At 30.8% G+C, this 19696-nt stretch overlaps 1 long non-coding RNA gene across 1 annotated transcript in view; it reads left to right on the forward strand.

Moving 5' to 3' along the window:
- LOC127708378 (uncharacterized) overlaps positions 1-18801 on the forward strand; it is a 33871-nt gene extending 15070 nt beyond the window's left edge. Inside the window, exons 2-3 of the long non-coding RNA XR_007985255.1 lie at positions 17451-17534; positions 18498-18801. This is a non-coding gene — a long non-coding RNA (uncharacterized LOC127708378). The remainder of the gene's footprint in view (positions 1-17450; positions 17535-18497) is intronic.
- Positions 18802-19696: the final 895 nt, after the last annotated feature.

Below are 19696 nucleotides of genomic sequence, written 5' to 3' on the forward strand. Positions count from 1 at the left end.
CATATTTCGTACAGTTACATCACTGTCCAAGGTTATGGGAGGGTTTGGAGCAAACTATGTGTCTGTTGCAAATCAGGAGTCTGTAATTGAGTAGCTGTTGTCCTTTGCTCTTTCTCATATTTGTTTTGTTGCTGTATATCACAGTTGTTTTTCGTTTAATGTTTTGTACGTTAATCAGGCCGTTAATTATCTCGTTTGAATTGTTTTACATTTGTCATTTAGGGTCCTTGTATACCTTATTATGTGGTATGGAGTTTTCTCATTTTTGGAGGCCGTACGGTGACCTATAGTTGTTAACTTCTACGTCATTTGGTCTCTGATGGAGAGTTGTCTCATTGGCAATCATACCACATCTTCTTATTTTTGTATTGTAAGGCGCTTTATGTGCAGAGAGCGTAGAACTATCCAATAACAGAACATTGAACTTTTTAAACACCCTTAATGCCACAGTTCATTGCATGGCTGCATTCTCTTACATTCAAAACAAACGCCGAATTGTCCAGCATAGCACAATTCAAAACATTTAAGTTTCAAAATCCAAACTATATAACATGGAATGAATATTTTGGAGTTTGAAAATATTATTGATTCAACCGAATTAAAAGAAAGGTCTACAATATGTTCAGAGAAATGTTCAGTTTTACTGAGTTTTGCTTATTTCTTTCGATGATTTGAATTATTAAGCAAGTCTTTCCGTGGATTTCATACTTTGTATCATTTTTATATAAGTTACGTCTCATTTTTCAATTTAAAATGATTTAGATGAAAAATGATTCAATTCCATTTAGCTACATATACAACTGTTTAAGAAGTATAATTTATATTTTCTGTTGTAAAATATGTAGAACGATTATACTTTAAATGGGTTTGTTTTCATTCCCTTTTAATCTTTTCTCTGGTTATTCACTTTTGGCATTATAAATGAGATTTCTGACTCATAGTAAAAACATGTAGCAGTCGATAACGGATATCAATTCAAAATGTCTTACAATTCGTATTGTTAGTTTCGTACAAGCAGTAAATCGTGCTCTTTTAAAAGCTTTGTAAATTTGGAAACGACAGTCTGTCAAATTGTAATTTAACGCCTGATAAAAACGCACCGGTGAAATGAAAAAATGATCTTGCAATCTTCTTTATACTGACCTTCCATTCACAAATCAAAACGAACGAGCTACAAAAGTTTGATTAACAAATCATTTATCTCCAAGTTTAAATCAATTCGTCAAATTATTTTCCATTTACATTCAATAACATATATCGCGAGAAATGGCCCCTTGTGTGATTTGGCGATTTTTCATTAGGACTGTTATCGTTCGTCAGACATCTGTTGTTAAGGATCACTGTATCACGCTTTCGTTATCAAATATTTTACGAATTATATCACATTTGCGTCGGTGACGAATATGTTAGGAGCAATTTCTAGTGTTTGTAAATCTAAATGTACACAAATAATATAATTACATATCTAAGATAGGTTTTTCTGGTACAATTCACATCTGGCTTGCTGATTAGCTTTTTGTATTAATCCACCTGGAATGCGACTCGTGTTCCCATGAAAATGGCGGGAAAAGGACATTTTCTATTAATATAAGTTTCTGTGGTCAAACAGTTAATAAAGCCATTTATTTGGAAATTTGTTGGGCACTACGCTTTTTTTGCTATGAATATTGGCAATGCTTTATAAAAAATCTTCTGCAGCATTTAGTCTAGACTCATTATCAATTATTCTATACACTGTATACGAGCGAGTTTGCATTACCCTTGCGGACATAAATTAAGAAAGAAATGGAAATTTTAGACATCTAGTGACAAAATATCTTTTTCTGCAAAATGTTAGCAAAATTTAAGTTTAAGCCGGAATTTTTATTAATCCTACAGCGATTTGAAAGTTTTCCAGTTTTGCACACAGATGTATGATGCACAAAAGTAAACAACAAAACCAAAATTTATTCAGTGAGAATCGAAATTTTAATCAAGCAGACAATGGTTCTCCAATTTTACGGAAAAGTAAGGATAATATGAGCCAAATTGTTTTCTTATTTTTTTTAAATATTCCTCCTATTGAATAACATAACTTAATAAATTTAACGCAAGGCATGCATTTTTATTTCTTACATATAAATAGATTAATCCTCTTTGATATTGCCTACCAGATAATTACGACCGAGTGAAAATAAATATAAGTTGACTATTTTCATATTATTCCATTGAAGCATACTCGAAGAAACTAAGCTGATTATTTTTAATAAAGTTCTATTGCATTGTATGTGTTCAAAATTGGTCTTTTGTCGTTATGCAGATTTTTTTTCCATACGAAGGGTGTAAATACTGCAGAAATTTCTGTTGTTTTAAATTGTGTTTAATTTTACTGTTCAACATAAAGATTTTTAAATTTAAATCTAGACTTGAATGTTAAAAAAATGGTGAGAACGGGGCAATCCAAAACACAACGCAGAAAATAAAAGATTGCTCCAGAAGGGTACGCAGTTCCTGCTCCACGAGTACCGCCCGATCTAAAAAAATGTGTGCGATGGGAACTTTGCAATCGTTTTGTAAACACATTGATAGTCCGTTGTCAGATCAACATCTTCTGTATGATAAAATTTAACAATAAAAAACTGTTCAGTTTTGTGTATCACAGCTATAACTTAATGCTCAATTAATGCTGTTTGCACATATTCGTTATGACAAGATTGGTGTCGCTGAAGAGCAAGCATTTGGTGTATCTATATATTTTCTTTCTAAAACTTCAAGCCATTATTTGTTGAGATTAGTTTTAACAGTGTAATTCATTGACATATATGGATTAAATTTAAGTATATTAGTGCCCTCTTCTGATCCCATTTTCTTTGTTTTAATCCTTTTACAAGTTATGATAGCTTGTACTCTTTGATTGCTTTGATCATGTTTAGATGGAGTCTCTGGCACACTTTGCAGGGGAAAGAAAACATTTAAACTAAACAATAAATGAATGTTATTCGCACGGGTCATTTTGGTTTTTCTGTCATATGTTGTCAGTTTTTAGCAATGTCATGTTCAGTCTTATTGTTGATTTGTGTGGTCCTCTTTGATGTTCAGATTTTGAAGGAAATTATGAAAAAAATCTCGATGAGAATATTGGCAGATGGAAAATATGTAACGTATAAGTTATGAATGTGTCAGACTTTGTTCTTAATATTACGTTTGACAGGTTACAAATTGAATTTGAAATATCCTGAGCAACACTAACATTTCTTCGTTTTTTTTAAATTATAATAGCAAAAAAGTATAACAAAAATACCGAACTCCAAGGTAAATCAAAAAGGGGGAAGTCCATAAAAACTGACAAATTCAAACGATAGACTTTAACAACCTAAGAAATGAATGGAAAACAACTGTCATATTCCTGACTATGATTGCATGCATGCCTAAATACGTAAGTTCAACACAAAAGTTATAAGTATAACTCCTGTTTATGATTAATTGTATGCTCTTGAAATTGGACTACCGAATACATTATTAGACCTTAATATTCAGATGCTTATCTGGGGGATATATCTGGAAATAATGGTAATAGGAAGAAATGGTCTTGGGTTGCTATCTATATTTATTTGCTTTTACCATAAATGAGGGTGTGGATGGGAGTTTACAGAATAGAGAATAATGGGCAAAAAATATAAAGAATAGAGAGAAATTACCTAAAATTAAAGAATACAGAAATGAGGGACCCTTCCATCCACACCCTAATAAATCAGGAAGTTTGTTTTCTCTTTAGAATTGCTTCACATTATGTCATGCCATGACATTTTATGGCTAACTATATTGGTTGTGCTTATGGTTAAAGATGGTACAGTGACCTATAGTTGTTTACATCCTCTGGTGGATAGTGGTCTCATTTGCAATTATACCACATACATGTCCTTATTTTTATATTGTAAATTTATTTACAATTCATCATTTGCCTTTTTTTGTCAATTATGACAATTGCATAAATTAATGAGATCAAAAAGTCCTGTGTTTTTAACAGAAGTTTTGAAAATATCGCTTAACATTATTATTATATTTGCATTAATGTGATGAACTGGTTTACTGGAACTGCTTGATCAGGATTGCAGTAAGAAGTTACAAAAAAGCTTGATATATTGTATGCCTTTTCCTGATGGTCTGCAGGGTATAAAAAAAAACAAGATGTTTTTAAACTTACCTATGTGATTCTCCTAAATTTCTTAGTACTTGTACTTGGGACTCATTTTTTTTTCTTGGATAACAGTTTTAGTGGATTGAGGAACAATTGTATTTTTGTCGGTATTTGATTTGGTGGTTTTTCCGAAGTCTGCTAACAAGCTTATAGAAAATGTAAATTTATGTTATTATGTTTGTTCATATCTCTGCTTCAACACTTTTACTGACTTCTCAAGCCACTTAATTGTCACAAAACGTACCCGTGGTATTGGTTTTAATAGACGAAGAATTATTAATCATCGACGATAAAATGCAGCTTCTCCAGATGTATGCTTTTTCATTGTTTATTCAATAGTAGTGAAACATCACTAATTGTCGAACTGATGTTTCTTTCATTATTAATACTGTGGTATTTTGAAGGTACTTGTAACCGGTGAAAATATTGTCTGTAAACAAAAAACATTTAAACCTTGCATACATTGTTTGATATTCTATATGGAGCATATTTTTCAATATTTATCTACAAAAAAAGTGAGACTAGATATTTGTTAATTTATTTAAACATACCATGCTTCAAGGCGTATTTTATTTAGCAAGAAGACTTTTTTGTTTACTAAGTTTTAATTCAATACATTGTTGATAGTTTCTTGTTCTCTGTTTTCACTTGTACATATCTAAATGTCCATGGGCGGTGGTTTGTACACATGAATTGATTCGCGTTTGAAAAAGAAATCAGTAAACTATTTCACCACAAACAGAAGTAATATCTTTAACAAGCAAGTTGACGCTTATCTTTTGAGCACCTGGAATATTTCAATATAACGTGTTAATCCATAGGGATTAACTCTTTTTATTTTTCTACAATTCAAAAAATTCAAGAAAATTGGATAAATATATCTATTAATATTATTTCTTTCAAAGACAAGCGGTAAATCAATAAAGCTATTTAGATTATCTAATGACAATTTTAAGTTATTTGTTTTATTATTTTCCTTATCAGTTGTGTGTAGATCATCGAATAATGTTACGCTTCTACTCTCCAATAAAGTATAAGTTTCTTCATGTCATTTGGTCGATTTTAAAATTATTTGGAAGTTTCGCAAATGAAGCAGATTCTGTAAGTGACTGTTTCGTTTCAAAAGTCTGGATCAATGTTTTTAAATAAGCAACTTAATTTAAATTTTCAACCATGTTTTAAAGTAAAACAAATGCATGTACTCACCTTCTTTCAATCTTAGCTTTTATAAAATTATTTGATGGTCAATTTACAATCACATACTAATCACAAATATTCCATGCATTTGTATTAGGTTTATATATTCAGGACGAACACAAGTAAACATTACATACGTTGTTAGCATATAAAATGAGTTCTGGCCGAGAAACGAGGTCAATAAATCCGACTTCCAATAAAAAAATCAGAATATGTGGGTTATTGTTAGAACTTAAGCGTAACAAAAGTAACCATCATAACTTCATAACTCAAACCGTTGATTTTTCTCTTTTGAATTGTTTTCAATTTTGTCATTCCGGGGCCTGTTATAGCTTTTATAAGGTATCGGTTTTGCTTATTGATGAAGGCTTTACGTCTCTGGTGGATAGTTGTCTAATTGGCAATCATACCACATTTCCTTATTTTTAAATTCTATCGTACAAGAAAATTGTTCCTTTCGAGCGAATGTTCTCCCGAACGGATGCTCTTTCAGTCTCTTTCAGAAAAAGTTGATTCCTCAAAGCAAGATTAAGTTTTGTATTATAACATGAGCTGTTCAAATGTCGCAAAATCTCTGGTCAAGCTTTCCGGATTCTCGAATAGCGAAAAGGTCCATTATAAAAGAAGTCAAGGAAGTCTTACTTCTTTATTCTAACTTCAACTTACCATCGAATAAAAAACGGAAATTTATCATAACGTTGCAAGTTACATTCAACAAATGGTACGTTCAGCCTGATTAACGTGTATCAAAATGACAAAATCGAATCTTGTTTATTCGTGCGATGCTAACACAAAAAATGAAGATTTGGTATAATATAAACAAGTAAATGCTTTTAATTACCATTAATATTTCAAAATGTTGTTTTAAAAAGTTTTGTTGTTATTACCGCTATGCAAGATAGAAACAAATTTCGAATTGGTATTGAATTCGTTGTTTGGAATAAATTGGCACTAATGTTCTGCATAGACTATTGAAAGCTTTGTTAAATTTTATAAAGTGTTAAAGTGTTATTTTCATTCATTAATTGTTTAATAAAAAGTAAAAAAAATATTTTACTTATAAAAAACGGATGCAACTGTTTTGTCTCAATAAATCTATCACATAGTACAAAAAGTTCCATAAGTTGCCAACATATTGTTATAATTACGTTATTTGTAAGAATAATATTTGGAAATGTTGCTAATTTTCTACCACACACAACAGGCTCCAAAACAATTCTAAACACAACATTTTTGCACAAAGAGTGAACGATATCAAAACATACTACGAGAAACGAGAAATATTGAACCTGATCAGATAAACAAAAAAAGCTTGTGTAATGTTAAGTTACAGAAAGCTTAATTTGGACAACGTCGACATTTCGTCTGGATTGAATTAGTGATGTATAGAGGTAGAATTTCCTTTGTTCAGTCTATCTTTGTGTATTTTTTATAATGACCAATAATGTAGCAGCTTCGACCTATGCAAATTGGTGGGACAGTTATTTTTATTATACTTCATGTCAAAATGCTGGATTCTGATTGGTTAATACGAGGTAGACAATTTACTCTATCCCATTACAAATACTCTATTACCCTTCACGGAGACGCTTGATCATTTGTGCTCTTTACTAAACGGGGATGACTTATGTACAAGACGTGAAATTGAACAGACAGTAAAGAGAACATTCGGTATAATAAAGTAAATGACACATAGCTAAAAGGGTGATAGAGCAGATTGTTACCCCTCGAAAAGGCATTGTCAACCTTGGCTTCGCCGCGGTTAACAATGTTTTCTCGGGGGAACAATCTGCTCTATCACCCTCTCAGCTATGTGTTATTTATATAGTGTGACCTTTTCATTACTATTGTGCTTGCTTGACCAACAGTTAGTTATCGTTCCCTTAAAGTTAGTGCTTTTTTGATATTTTTATCGAACGTTTGCTATAATTATTCATAATTTGGTAATGTTTAAGGTTTCCAGATGCTAGGTAACTGTTTTAAGAGTTTTTCTTTAATTCCTGTGTAAATTTTCCAAGTAGAATGTAACTGTCTTATATTTTCCCCTTGTTTTATTTTTCAAACAAATGGTAACTGTATTGTATTTTTATTCTGTGTTATACTTCATTGACAAGATGTCAGGTAACTAACTGTCTTGTATTTTTCTTATTTATTTTCTAGTACATGTTCAGGTATGATTTCTGGACTAACCTTCTATAGCCGACTTCATGGTATGGGTTTTCTCACTATTGAAGACCGTATAGTGACCCATAATTGCTTATATCCACTTATTTGAACTCTGTTTTATAGTTGTCTCATTGGCAATCTTACCACATCTTCTTATTCTTATATAGTTCTGAAATCAAGGACATCGTATACGGGTCTTGTTATGTTGGAAACCGAATAATGCTCTTCAGATTGGTATGTTCATTCTTTGCATGGCGTTTCTTGGCTCTTGTTTATTTCCTCTTTTTGTTTGACACTATATCATTTTTTTATTTACTACCACTGATTTTATTGATTTATTTTTATTTGCATTTATTTTTTAATATCTGTTGTAAAGATGTTGCATATTTAGACGTTCATGTATATATATAAGCTGATCATTTCAAAATTATTCACAGCTTTCAACGTAAGCAAATTCTTTAAATTCAAAACAGGTACTATGTGAGAAACATATGTTCGTTGATAATTTTTAAGCGTATACACTACCATATTTTGTAAAGATGATATCCCGAAAACATATATTATCTCTTACATTGGTTAAAGCTGTATTTATGTATAATAAATGATACAGAATAGCAGAAATAAGATGAAGACATTTTTTTTTCAAATGCTTTGGATTTTAAAACAGTTATGTTGCTATTTCCGCTATGTAAGATAGAAACTCATTTCATAGAGGCAAATATAAAGAATTCTGTTTATTTCATATAACTATATAACCAGAAATATTTCGAGATATGTCTGCAAAAAAAAAGAAAATGATTACAAATTTATAGTGGGATGCATATAATGATAAACAATTTCCAACCAAGTTGTATCTTATATAGCAACTAATGCTTTAAACACATTTTTAAGTTCTAGATAAATACTTACATTGTAAGTAGCACCTAATCAAGATGAATGTGTTTACTTTCAAAATCTAGATAATTGATTTAGTTTATTTATGTGAAGAATTCATTCGTGGTATGAGTTTACTGAATATCTACCCCAGAAAATCTTATCAGTTTGTCTTATCAGGTTCCATTTGTGCAAAAGTAAAGATATTCAACTCCAAGTATTGAAATGGTCACTTCACGACTCTTGAACTAAGCCGTGTTTACAAAATGACTTCCATCTTGAATACAATGGGATTTTCTCCTATCTTTTAATGTGAGTCTAAGAGTGTAACATTTCACTGAATAAACGATGCTTTCTTCCCCGGTAATGGGGTTATTGAAAACCATTGCCGCCAACATGAAAGTGCATTTGTTAACGACGGAGGTATGACACAAACTAAAGAAGCATTTATTTTGTTTTCTCGCGTCATTTGTAAAACGATTCTTTGACGGACGTACCTACACATATACACGACTTTCATGTCACCCCAGTAACCAATGATAGATTGCGAGAAGGAAAACAATGTACTCCGCAAAATAGAAGGAACTATTTTACACTTATTCATTTACTTTTCAGTTTCAAAATCATTTCATCAAATTTATTTTTTTAACGAAAACGAACAGTCCTAAATGGGAGGTAATAACTTATAAGTTAATGAGGTTTTACAAATTCATTCTTGTAAATCCTTTTTGAAATGATAGACGATATTACAAACACAAACATTATACCTAAAACATTCACTGAAGATTTTTTTCTGTAACTGATGTTCATAAATTGTCGATATTGCAAATTAAAAATTTAAGGCATATTACTTCATTATTATTGCAGAAATGATTACTTTTACATATCAACACTTCATAAATTCACTGTTCATTATGGGTCGTAAAACCCGCGAACAAACATAGATAAAACCAACCTGGAAGATCGTGACCTATAGTTGCTAAAATGCATGTTATTTGGACTTTGATGAATATTTGCGGCAATCATAACACCTCTCCTTATTTTAATCTGTACTAGTAAGAGCCCAGCTATACAATGAGTGCATGCATTTGGATGAAGTAAAATTGAGTAAATGTAATGTAATAGAAAACCCAAAGCAAATGATTCTTCAACATAATCATGGACAAGCGCAAAATTCGTGTGGTATATTTATATAAGTTCTAATGCCCAAGTCTAGAAAAGTTGCCGACTTAGATGACTTGAGAAACGAAAAGCCACTGAGAGCAATCTCAGCGAACTGTTACCTTTGACTTTTTACACACCTTTTTCCAATGGAGGTCCATCTTAACATTTATACTTTGTTTTCGATGTATTTATCTGTTTACGTATTGTTCCAAAATTAAGCATTTTTGTCTCGCCTGCGACAAAAGGTTGCGGAAGACGAGACATAGATGTACCGGCGACGATGGCGTCATACTTGTGATAGATCAATGGTTTTTGTATGAAGTTGCATTACTATCAGTACATATTAGTTTTGATGACTATTTTAGGCCCTGCCCCCTAGGTCATGGTCCAGTGATTTTAAATTAATAATTAATTTTCAATGTTAAGTTATCTGCTTAAGTTAGTTTGATAGAAACTACTTGTGATAGACCAATGATATTTTCTATAAAGTTGCATTACTATCATTTCATATCAGTTCGACGACCATTTTGAGGACCTGTCCCCGTAGGTCATGGTCCAGTGACTTTGGATTAATTACCAATTTTCAATGTTAAGTTTTCTGCTTAAGTGAGTTCGATAGGATCAATTTACAATAGACAACGATATTTTCTATAAAGTTACATAATTGTCTGTACATCTCAGTTTGTCAACCATTTCGAGGCCCTGCACACTAGTTCATGGTCCAGCGACTTTGAATTGATTAGCAATGTTGCTGTCCATCAGATTGTCTTTTTCTGATTTTTATGCCGACAAGCGAGACATATCTCTGTGTCAACAGTTTATTCGTCTCCGCACTATATGGTTTAATTGAACTGTACACTTTTGAAGCTCTTCATGTGTTTCGGTTCTTATACTATCTTGGCTTTCAAATGTTTGGCTTTAAGTGTTCCCGATGAAGGTTGATCTAGAAAAGCGCTTCAAACGAATTACATTTATAATTTGTTATTTTTAATTTTTTAAGACCTAACAGTGCTCTTCATGTTTTACACCATATATAAACAATACAGGAATTTATGTAGTTGCTTACATCTACGTATCTGGTGGGTAGCTGTCCATTATCAATCATACCACATCTTCTAATTTTATATGGTATATCTGCAAGCATATTGTCGTTGTTCTGTTAAAAAGAAGAACAGCAAAACTGTCACAGTTCTTACATAATGTTCTACCACATACAATAAACATGTCAAAAACATAAATTTGAAAACCTTGAGATCTATATGTGCGTTATTTTATTCAACTATTTATCATAAAAACTACAAGTCTTTTTCAGTAACATTTAAAAATTGAATTCTTGTTTTTGGAATTTCATTGGGGTGTAAAAGCTATGACCGAAGCAGATTTTCAATGAAGCGCGAAAGTGGAATGCCTCTGAATTGCTTTCATACATTCAAAAGTACGGATTCTTTAGAAACGTATATGTAATGTAATTATTTCTTTTTTGGAATTCCTGAATTCTTATATTTTGTTTTAGAAGCCTGCATTCTCCGGATTTGAAGACATTCACTTTATTAGGAACTAGCCATTGTATAAAAAGTACGGCAGGAAAAACGCTATATCATGCATAGAGCCTTCAATATTTTTAAAATATCTGCTTTTAAATTTCTCACCTCGATTGATATCGCTTCGTCAACGCTCCCTCAAAGCATATGGTACACAGATTTTACTGTACTGTCAGGGAAATGTTCTTTAGGAACATACCGTACATTATAAAGACGCATAAATTAATATTTCGGAAAATTTTGAACAATTATAGGTTTGAACTCCACAGAGCCTCGAAATGAACAAACAGAATTGTGAAAGGGATAGTACACAAGGAAACAAAACCATCTCGTTATAAAATTTCTAAAATGACAAAAAAAAGGAAAATAAAAGTAAACAATGACAGTCACCTACCATTTACTTCATGACTTGGGACAGGCATATATTGCCGATGTCACTATGGTTAGCAAGACATGATCCACATCAAATAAATTTGTGAAACAATAAATTATATGACCATAAGATATCTTTGTCTTATTGATTAATACTATACATTTTTCTGGGTATAACTGTCCACGACTGTCAGTGACAAGGACAGTCCTTTGCAATTCTTACCTTGACTGTTATTGACTTTGATGACACCTTCTTTAACTAACGGTATTGTAGAGCACTGAATTGTGTGGATCAGCGCGTTTAGTCCTTGAGAGTTCCTAAATTAAGCAGACATCGTTTTCATGATCATTGAAAAAATTGAAAAAAGACTGTCAGTTCCTAAGAAAAAAGGGTTGCACTTAGTAAAAAGTGACTGCTAATCAAACGGATAGTACTGTTTATGGTTGGTTGTCTATACCATTGTACAATAGCATTTTGCAACAAACCTCAAAGTCTTTTGCTAATTCATTCACAAATACAGGGTATATTGAATTATTCGTTATTCTGCATGAAAATTAAACCATGTAGATAATGCATAATAAAAAAAAATTTAATGGTCTCATACAAATTATAAAAAAAATATGACGGTTGATAAAGAGTTATATTTAAATTTTATTAAACATGAAAACGAAAACGTATACAACCCCACTGATAAATTATTTTCCTGTTAAGTTTTAGCTGTGTCGAATACGGCCGATATTGAAAATATATACAAAGAGAAATAACCCTGTCATTTAAACGTTAGAACTGTAACGTAAACCAGTGGTTATGCTAACGTATTTTTAAATGCAAACTATCACAATTACTAAATTTTCCTAATGACGCAACATTCGGTTCAGTAATGTAGTTGTACACAAAAGTCACATTTAAAAAGTTTAAACGGCTTTCAAAATTCAAAATTAGAATAAAACAACCTTTCGGCACATCTTTTGTAAACATATACTGCAGTGTTAGTAATTCAAGTATCACTGTTGTTAGTAACTGAACTTTCAGGGGGAAAGATCAGAAAAAAAAGTAAAAATAACAACATTCTTTTCAAAATAGAAATATGGTCAAAGGTGTAAACCACCTACTTTAAAAGTAAACTTTAATAAAAGTCAAATTTGTTTTCTTGGTGATGATAAAATAAAAACATAAAAACACATAAACGAGCAAAACATTACACATTAAACCAGAAATCCTTGAAGGGCTTAAAATAGTATAAATAAATAAAATTCAAGGATTGTGTTGCTTCTGTGTGTTATTGTCGGTTGCTGAAGGTTTCAAGAAGGTCAATAGAAAAATTATAGTGACGTCATCATGCAGCACTGTGAAAATGATGGTACATTTCATTTAAAATAAGAATATCTATAATTTTTTTGTCACTCATTTGTAGTTGCAGGTGAACATATAATACAAGGAAATGTAATCTGCATTTGTATGTTTAATTGGACAAGTGTAATTGTGCCCTTTTTAAAAAAATCAAAACTTCATTTGCGCCAAAATATTAAATGTGCAAACGCAAAACGCCAGTGAATTTCCAAAATAATCATTATTTCAAAAGAGGGACGAAAGATACCAGAGGGACAGTCAAACTCACACATCGAAAACAAACTGACAACGCCATGGCCAAAAATAAAAAGACAAACAGACAAATAATAGTACAGATGACACAACAAGATTATTTATTAAACTATTAACACTATCCTGGTTATAATTCATAAAATTAACAACATTTTAGTCCTTGTCCGTTGAAGGTTTTGATAATAAAGTGTTGACATTGAATAGATGCCAAGTATATATACAAGAACACATGAATCTAAAAACAAAAAGAAACAAAAACAAAACAGAAATGATTATTATTATTATATAGAAATTCTATATAAATCTTGTAGTTGATTATGCAAAAGCTAAAGTCGCAACTTCCTCAGTCAAAACTTGTCTTGTATGGTTTTGATTTTCTGTTTAAGTCAATTTATGTTTGAATAGTAGTTTTCGGTTTGAATCATTTTTGACTTTCTTTTTTTTTTTACTCTGAATACATTCCTGATGAAGTTTAATCCAACGAACGTAAAAGATCAGTATGGATTTTTTTCTTTGGTCAACAACTAATGACTTGTGGTTTTGAATTCCGCAGGGATTTTTTAAAATTGCTAGCGTTTTTGTTAATAATTTTTTTTTCCGCGTACATAACAATAATAAACCGTTGCATGTAACCAACAAGTAACCACAAATTCAAACGTTGTCATTTCTTATTTTAAAAATTACTCGAATAAAACTTGAAATTAATGCCTTATATCCTTTGTTTATGAATGGAATGTTATAAAGGTTGAGTAGTTTTATCAGAATGCTTATGATGTGTCGGAAATTATTTCCATTTTTCATCCTATTAAATATTTGTGATGACTTAAATATAAAATCTTTGTTTTATACAATAAGCTTGATCAAACTGTAAACAGAATTAAGTTCCATGTCAAGAAGTGAGTCTTAGGTGTTTAATAAGATCGTCCCCTTTGATGTATCAGAAACCTTAAGTCTATGTGGCTGTGATCTGCTAGATTATGTTGCATTTTACGGGGACTAAAAGTCATACAAATATAGGATAATTCAAAGATTTTGCAAATCCTAAATTGAAGCAGAAATATAAACAAGGAATAAAGACCACTCGAATATCGTTTTGTAGTGACGCATTAGTACTTATGACAAATATAGACATGTATGTCGGAGCAATCTGACAGGAAAAAATAAAGTTGAAGTACTTATATTTTATTATTATTTGTTTGGGGTTTTTTTTGTCTCTCTCTTTCTAATTCATCTTTTCGGGAATTTCATTAAATATTATTATTTATAGTCAATATTTTCGAAAGCAGTTTTGTCAATATAAGTAGTAATAATTTCACCTGTTGTATTCATTTATTCGTTTATAATTTTTGTTTACTAAATCTTAGAATTCTTGATGACTGTTTGCCTCTCCTATGTTTTTATTGGAGGTTGTATTGAGATGATTTGTTGGTTGTTTTTTTTTTTTAGTTTTTTTTTGTGTTTTGTTAGGGTTTTTTTGGGAGGGAGGTATATTTTAAAAAAAAATATATAAAAAATCAATAAATCAATAAGGGATTCGTAAACTTCAGTAAAAACACTTAATCTTGACGGCATTGTACATAAAAAAATAACATGAAATAAACTATAAGAATGATTATTTTTTTTTTTCGAATTAAAAAAAAATTATAAATAGATACATAAAATTTCTGACAATTTACTTCACAAATAATTGAAAAGAATGTTTGTGATATGTCAACGAAAAGCTAGGAATTTGTATTATGCAATTTTAATTTACTAATGGTTTCTATAATTTTCATATTCAAACGACTGCAATCTGCAATTTATCCTAATTTTTCAATCTCATTATGCAGTATAGCACAAGAAGAAGAAGATATGGTTTCCTCTCGATCAGATAGGCGCACAGGGGACATAGTCCAATATAAGACATTATTTTATGCAAAATAAAGCGTAACTATAAGTCTACGTTGTAATGATGCTCTAAAATTTTGATTTGAACGGTAAAACCGAATGAAACCATTATTTAAGAAAGAAAAAAAACATATAAATGTGTCTCTTTATTACTTTTCATATTAACTTGCAGTTTAAGTTTATAGTTAGAAAAAAAATACCTTAATAGTGGAAGTATCAGTGAATCCAACTGTTGCATTGAATGAAATGAAGTAGAAAAACAAACTGGTTCTTAATTTTTAAAAATATTGTCTAACTATGAACACCCGTCTCGAAAAGTTATTTTAAAACTGTACAGTCCTTTTAATTTGGCTGTTACATTTTTAGATTAAGAATACTTATTTTGTGGTTTTTTAAAGGTTATTCTGCTTACTTTGTACTTTGAAATTCTTAAAAATATGAAATACCTCAGTTGTGCCGAAATGATTTTGCATTTTCCAAATCGAGACAACTATCCACTTTTCCTCTTTTAAGATCCATCCGTTGAGGAAAACAAACTAGAATTGTTTGTTTATCAGTAGGTAGGCAGAAACATACAACATGTCACTTTCAAACTGTTCAATTTCAATTTTCAGGTAACTTAAAAATCAAAGGTTACCAGCGCGTTTCCTTTAAGTGTTCTTAGCTAAAATAAATTTCAGAATATTTGAAAGTTTGCGTCCAGAGGGATTAAGACTGATAGAGGTATTGGCACAAACTTAGGCATGGTTAAATTATAGTATACATTTATGGCGATTACTGTCACAGAAGAAATCTGGGTTAGATTAATCTTCTATGGTTTATAAGGGAAATATTCTGCTGAACCAAACTAAAACATAAACTGTATCTGATATGAAATTCTTCTAAACCAAATTGAACCATAAACTGTATCGTATATGAATACGTTCACATAAGTTTTTAATAAACCGTTAATTAAAGCAAAAGTTACAAATTGGCTTTTATATGTTTTAAGACCTCTGAAGACACAAACCATTATTTCATCATGATTTGTAAAAGAAGTGTACTTGTGAAATATGTCCCTGAAGTACAGAACAAAAGCAATACATTGAAGAAACATGCTTTTATTTTATAATGTTTCTTACTTCTTTTTTATGCAAAATATGATCAAAGGACATCTAATCCAATTATTTACAAACTATTTGAAATTTTATATATTTTTTTCTTTGAAATTTTAATATATGGTATAAATGTGTTCCTCGCATGATAAATTCGTGATTGCTGCATTACTTTATAAGTATTGCACAGTCTGTCAATCAAAGAAATTTGTTATAAAAGTAGCATACCATGTATTCTTTTATATTAAAGTCTGTATGTTATCATGCAGAGAATTTTATTACCATTCCCATTCTCTTTCTCTTTCAGTTTTTAGAGGAACAAACTGTAGCTTTCAGTGTTGTATCTGAAAGACTTTGCTTGATTTTAATTTAATTTACCAGTATTCATATTTCGTTTTTAAATGTAACATTTATATACCGATACAATGTTCGGAGCGCACACGCTTTTGTTTTTGAATAAACTCATCATATGCCCTCTATTCAAATAGGTTAGTGGGTATAAAAGCAAAGAACCATGGTAGTATAAAAAAAACATACTAGACCTAAAAATAACAACAACAACAAAAAGAAAATATGAGCACGAGATAAACCCGTTAATTTTGGTAAAAACATTTTAAATCACCTTTTAAAAAGGAATTTGTTGCCACCAACAAAGGAGAAAATATTGTTAATTCAATTCAACAATTAATAAAGATCTGATTTGATTAATTGTTGATTTATGTATTCATTTATCTATTTTTTAATTGTATTACTTTTTCTCTCGATTTCTTTGAAATTCGATCACTAAAAGAAGAATTGTTTCGCCGATTTTTATCATTTCCCACTTTAACAAATTATATTAGTTGGCTTTGATAATAAACTGGTAAACAATACCAGCTCTCTCATTACTTTCGAAAAAATAATCATCCATACTCTTGTATCTTTACTTTTCAAAAATCTCTTTTTATAAATCCAGCCCAAAACATAGCCTTTTTTTGGTCTAAAATGCTTTAATAAAATAATTAAATTTTCCTTAGCTTTTCAATCTTTTGAAATTAATTTAATACCCTTATATCTTGATTTGTTATTTGTCCTTATATTGTTTGTTTGTTTGCTTGCTTGTTTGTTAGCTTTGATATACATATATCTAAAAAAAAAAAGACTATGTTTTATGTCAAAAAGAATGGCGGTATATATTTCAATAATATTGATATTTCGACGATAAATATTAAAACATTTCTTACAGTTTTTCAGTTATGTCTGGTTAGCTATTACTTCTACAATCCTCTTCAGCTGATTGTTTATGGAATGCATACAATGTATGTTCTTTTTTAAATATTTCATATTGGGCGGGCTATCACATTTAAGATATTTCATAAATTTTACTTTTTCCGTAGGATGTTCCAGGGAATGTCAATGGTACTTGATGTCATCCCAGTAAGTGGTATCCCGTGATGCACCAGATCAACAATGGTTTACAGGTTCGTTTTGTTGTGGAATTTTTCAGGGATAATTTGCATCAAAAGAGACCAATCGATGATCGAACGAGATTATTAATTTTGTTTTAGTTATAATCAGTTAAGTTGGCTAACTTAGCGTCCAAACAAGGCAGCAAAATGTTTTTAAAAAAATTGAAGTTTTCGCCCTCTATTTACAGAGTACTCAATATCTTTCTCAGATTTTATCTAAAAGAGAATTTCATTTTATTTGAACCTATATGTAAAATGTCTGTATTCGTTTGTGCCCCTTTTTTATATTTCTTATTAAATATTTCCAAAATATCTTATGGTAACGAAATTGGACTAAGTTTGTCCGATGTAGTGGTACCACTCCCACCCACCACACCCGACAAGAGACGTCAATTTGGCGTCCATTCGGACACAAAATGTATAAATATGTAGCCACCTCCGGATGGTATGTAGACGTTTATACCAATGCCTCATGTAGGGAAAGTACAACACTCTCTGCACGTCGAAGAACCATTGCAGCAATTATTTGAGGAGTCCATAGTTTGTTTGTTGCCAGGCCACACTTTTGACGCTATCGGTCATAACACCTTTTTCAAGTTCCAGTCCACATTTCCATTCCTTCGTCCTGACTGAATTTACCAAATGTTGTTATCCTTCTGAATACACATGCATGCAATTTTTTTAACTTCAGGCTAAACATAAACAATTAAATAACAAGAGCTTATTACATTAAAAATAGCACACGTGTGGGTGTTACTGTAAACAATATTTTATTGTGAAATCAAATACATCTAATACAATATAAATTTACATTATTGCAAATAGGATTCAGAGACAAGCAACAAGTGTTTATGTAGTGTGTATGTAAATACATAATTGACATAGTAATATCTCTGTTTAGTGAGTAGAAACCTTATTTCACGAACATTCTTACATACTATTCGATGATCTTTTCCTATTTTATTTCACTTTTAGGCGATTTCAACCACAGCCCACTATCCTGCGATGATTATAATTGTGAAACAATGAGGAACTATGACAGTAGTATCTACATAACAATGCCATTATCTGAAAATCAACATGTCCAAAAAAGAGCGCCAAAAAGCAAGATTATGAAGGCGTCTTAGCTGATTTTAGTTAGAGCGTGACTGTTTTGTTTAATTAGTGTTAAAATAAAGTTTTAAAAAGTGGATTCTATATTGTACTTTCGTTCGTTTTAGGACTGGTTTGAATTGGTCAATTATTGATGTACTGTTTAATCACATTTGTTACTAGTCGTTCTGATATTAGGTGTATGCATTTACTCATGTTTGGGTCTCAGGCTACTCTTGTTTGAGTGAAGAGTAGCAAAAGAACCTTTCTATTTTGAGTTGTTTTCTGCTATTTTCGATGCTGCATTTTATCTCAGAATTGTTCTTTTGTTAATGCTTTGTATAAATCGTTGTATAATTCATAATCATGGAGTATTTTGCAAAGAAAATAAACAGTTAACAACTGATATTACTGTAGACTGTTGAAACGCCATTGTTTTCTTGCATCCCAGTCTATTATGGTATTTTCTTCAGTGTATATTTACCTCCTTTCAATTTCGATCCGTTGGTATTCTGTATTTAATAAAACATGTTCATCAATTTTGTCATCTATAATATTTAAATTACTTAAGTACATCACATTTGTATCTTTCTATCAAAACATATATACCATAATTTAACATACAACGTTGTAGTGTGTATTAGTTTTTTTACTTTATTACTGACAGAAGTTACCAAAAATTCAAGTGCCTGGTTTGTATTAATAGTAACACAAAAGTACATAATTCCGAACTGTAAAATCAGGAATATCCACACGCATTAGATACATGCAGTTAACTAATGGAAGAGCATACATTGGCTTACAAAAGAAATGTTGGTTTTCAAAACTTTACAATATGCGTATTACAGTAATAGAATAGTCAACACAAATGATGACAACTACAACAATGATACTCTAGACAACCACATTTGGTTCAGCTTTCTCCCCATAGGTACATTTGTCTTTGTTTCTTGTTCTTGGTTGGTGATCATTATGTTAAGACTGTGGTTTTTTTTTTTGCATTGTAAAGAAACGTTTGGCTAAAATTACTAAATCTGGAGCAATGAGTTGCAGAGGATTAGCTTAAAATTTGTCGAAGCCTG

The sequence above is a fragment of the Mytilus californianus genome, unplaced genomic scaffold (assembly GCF_021869535.1).
Source record: "Mytilus californianus isolate M0D057914Y unplaced genomic scaffold, xbMytCali1.0.p SCAF_7, whole genome shotgun sequence".
Lineage (NCBI taxonomy): Eukaryota > Metazoa > Mollusca > Bivalvia > Mytilida > Mytilidae > Mytilus > Mytilus californianus.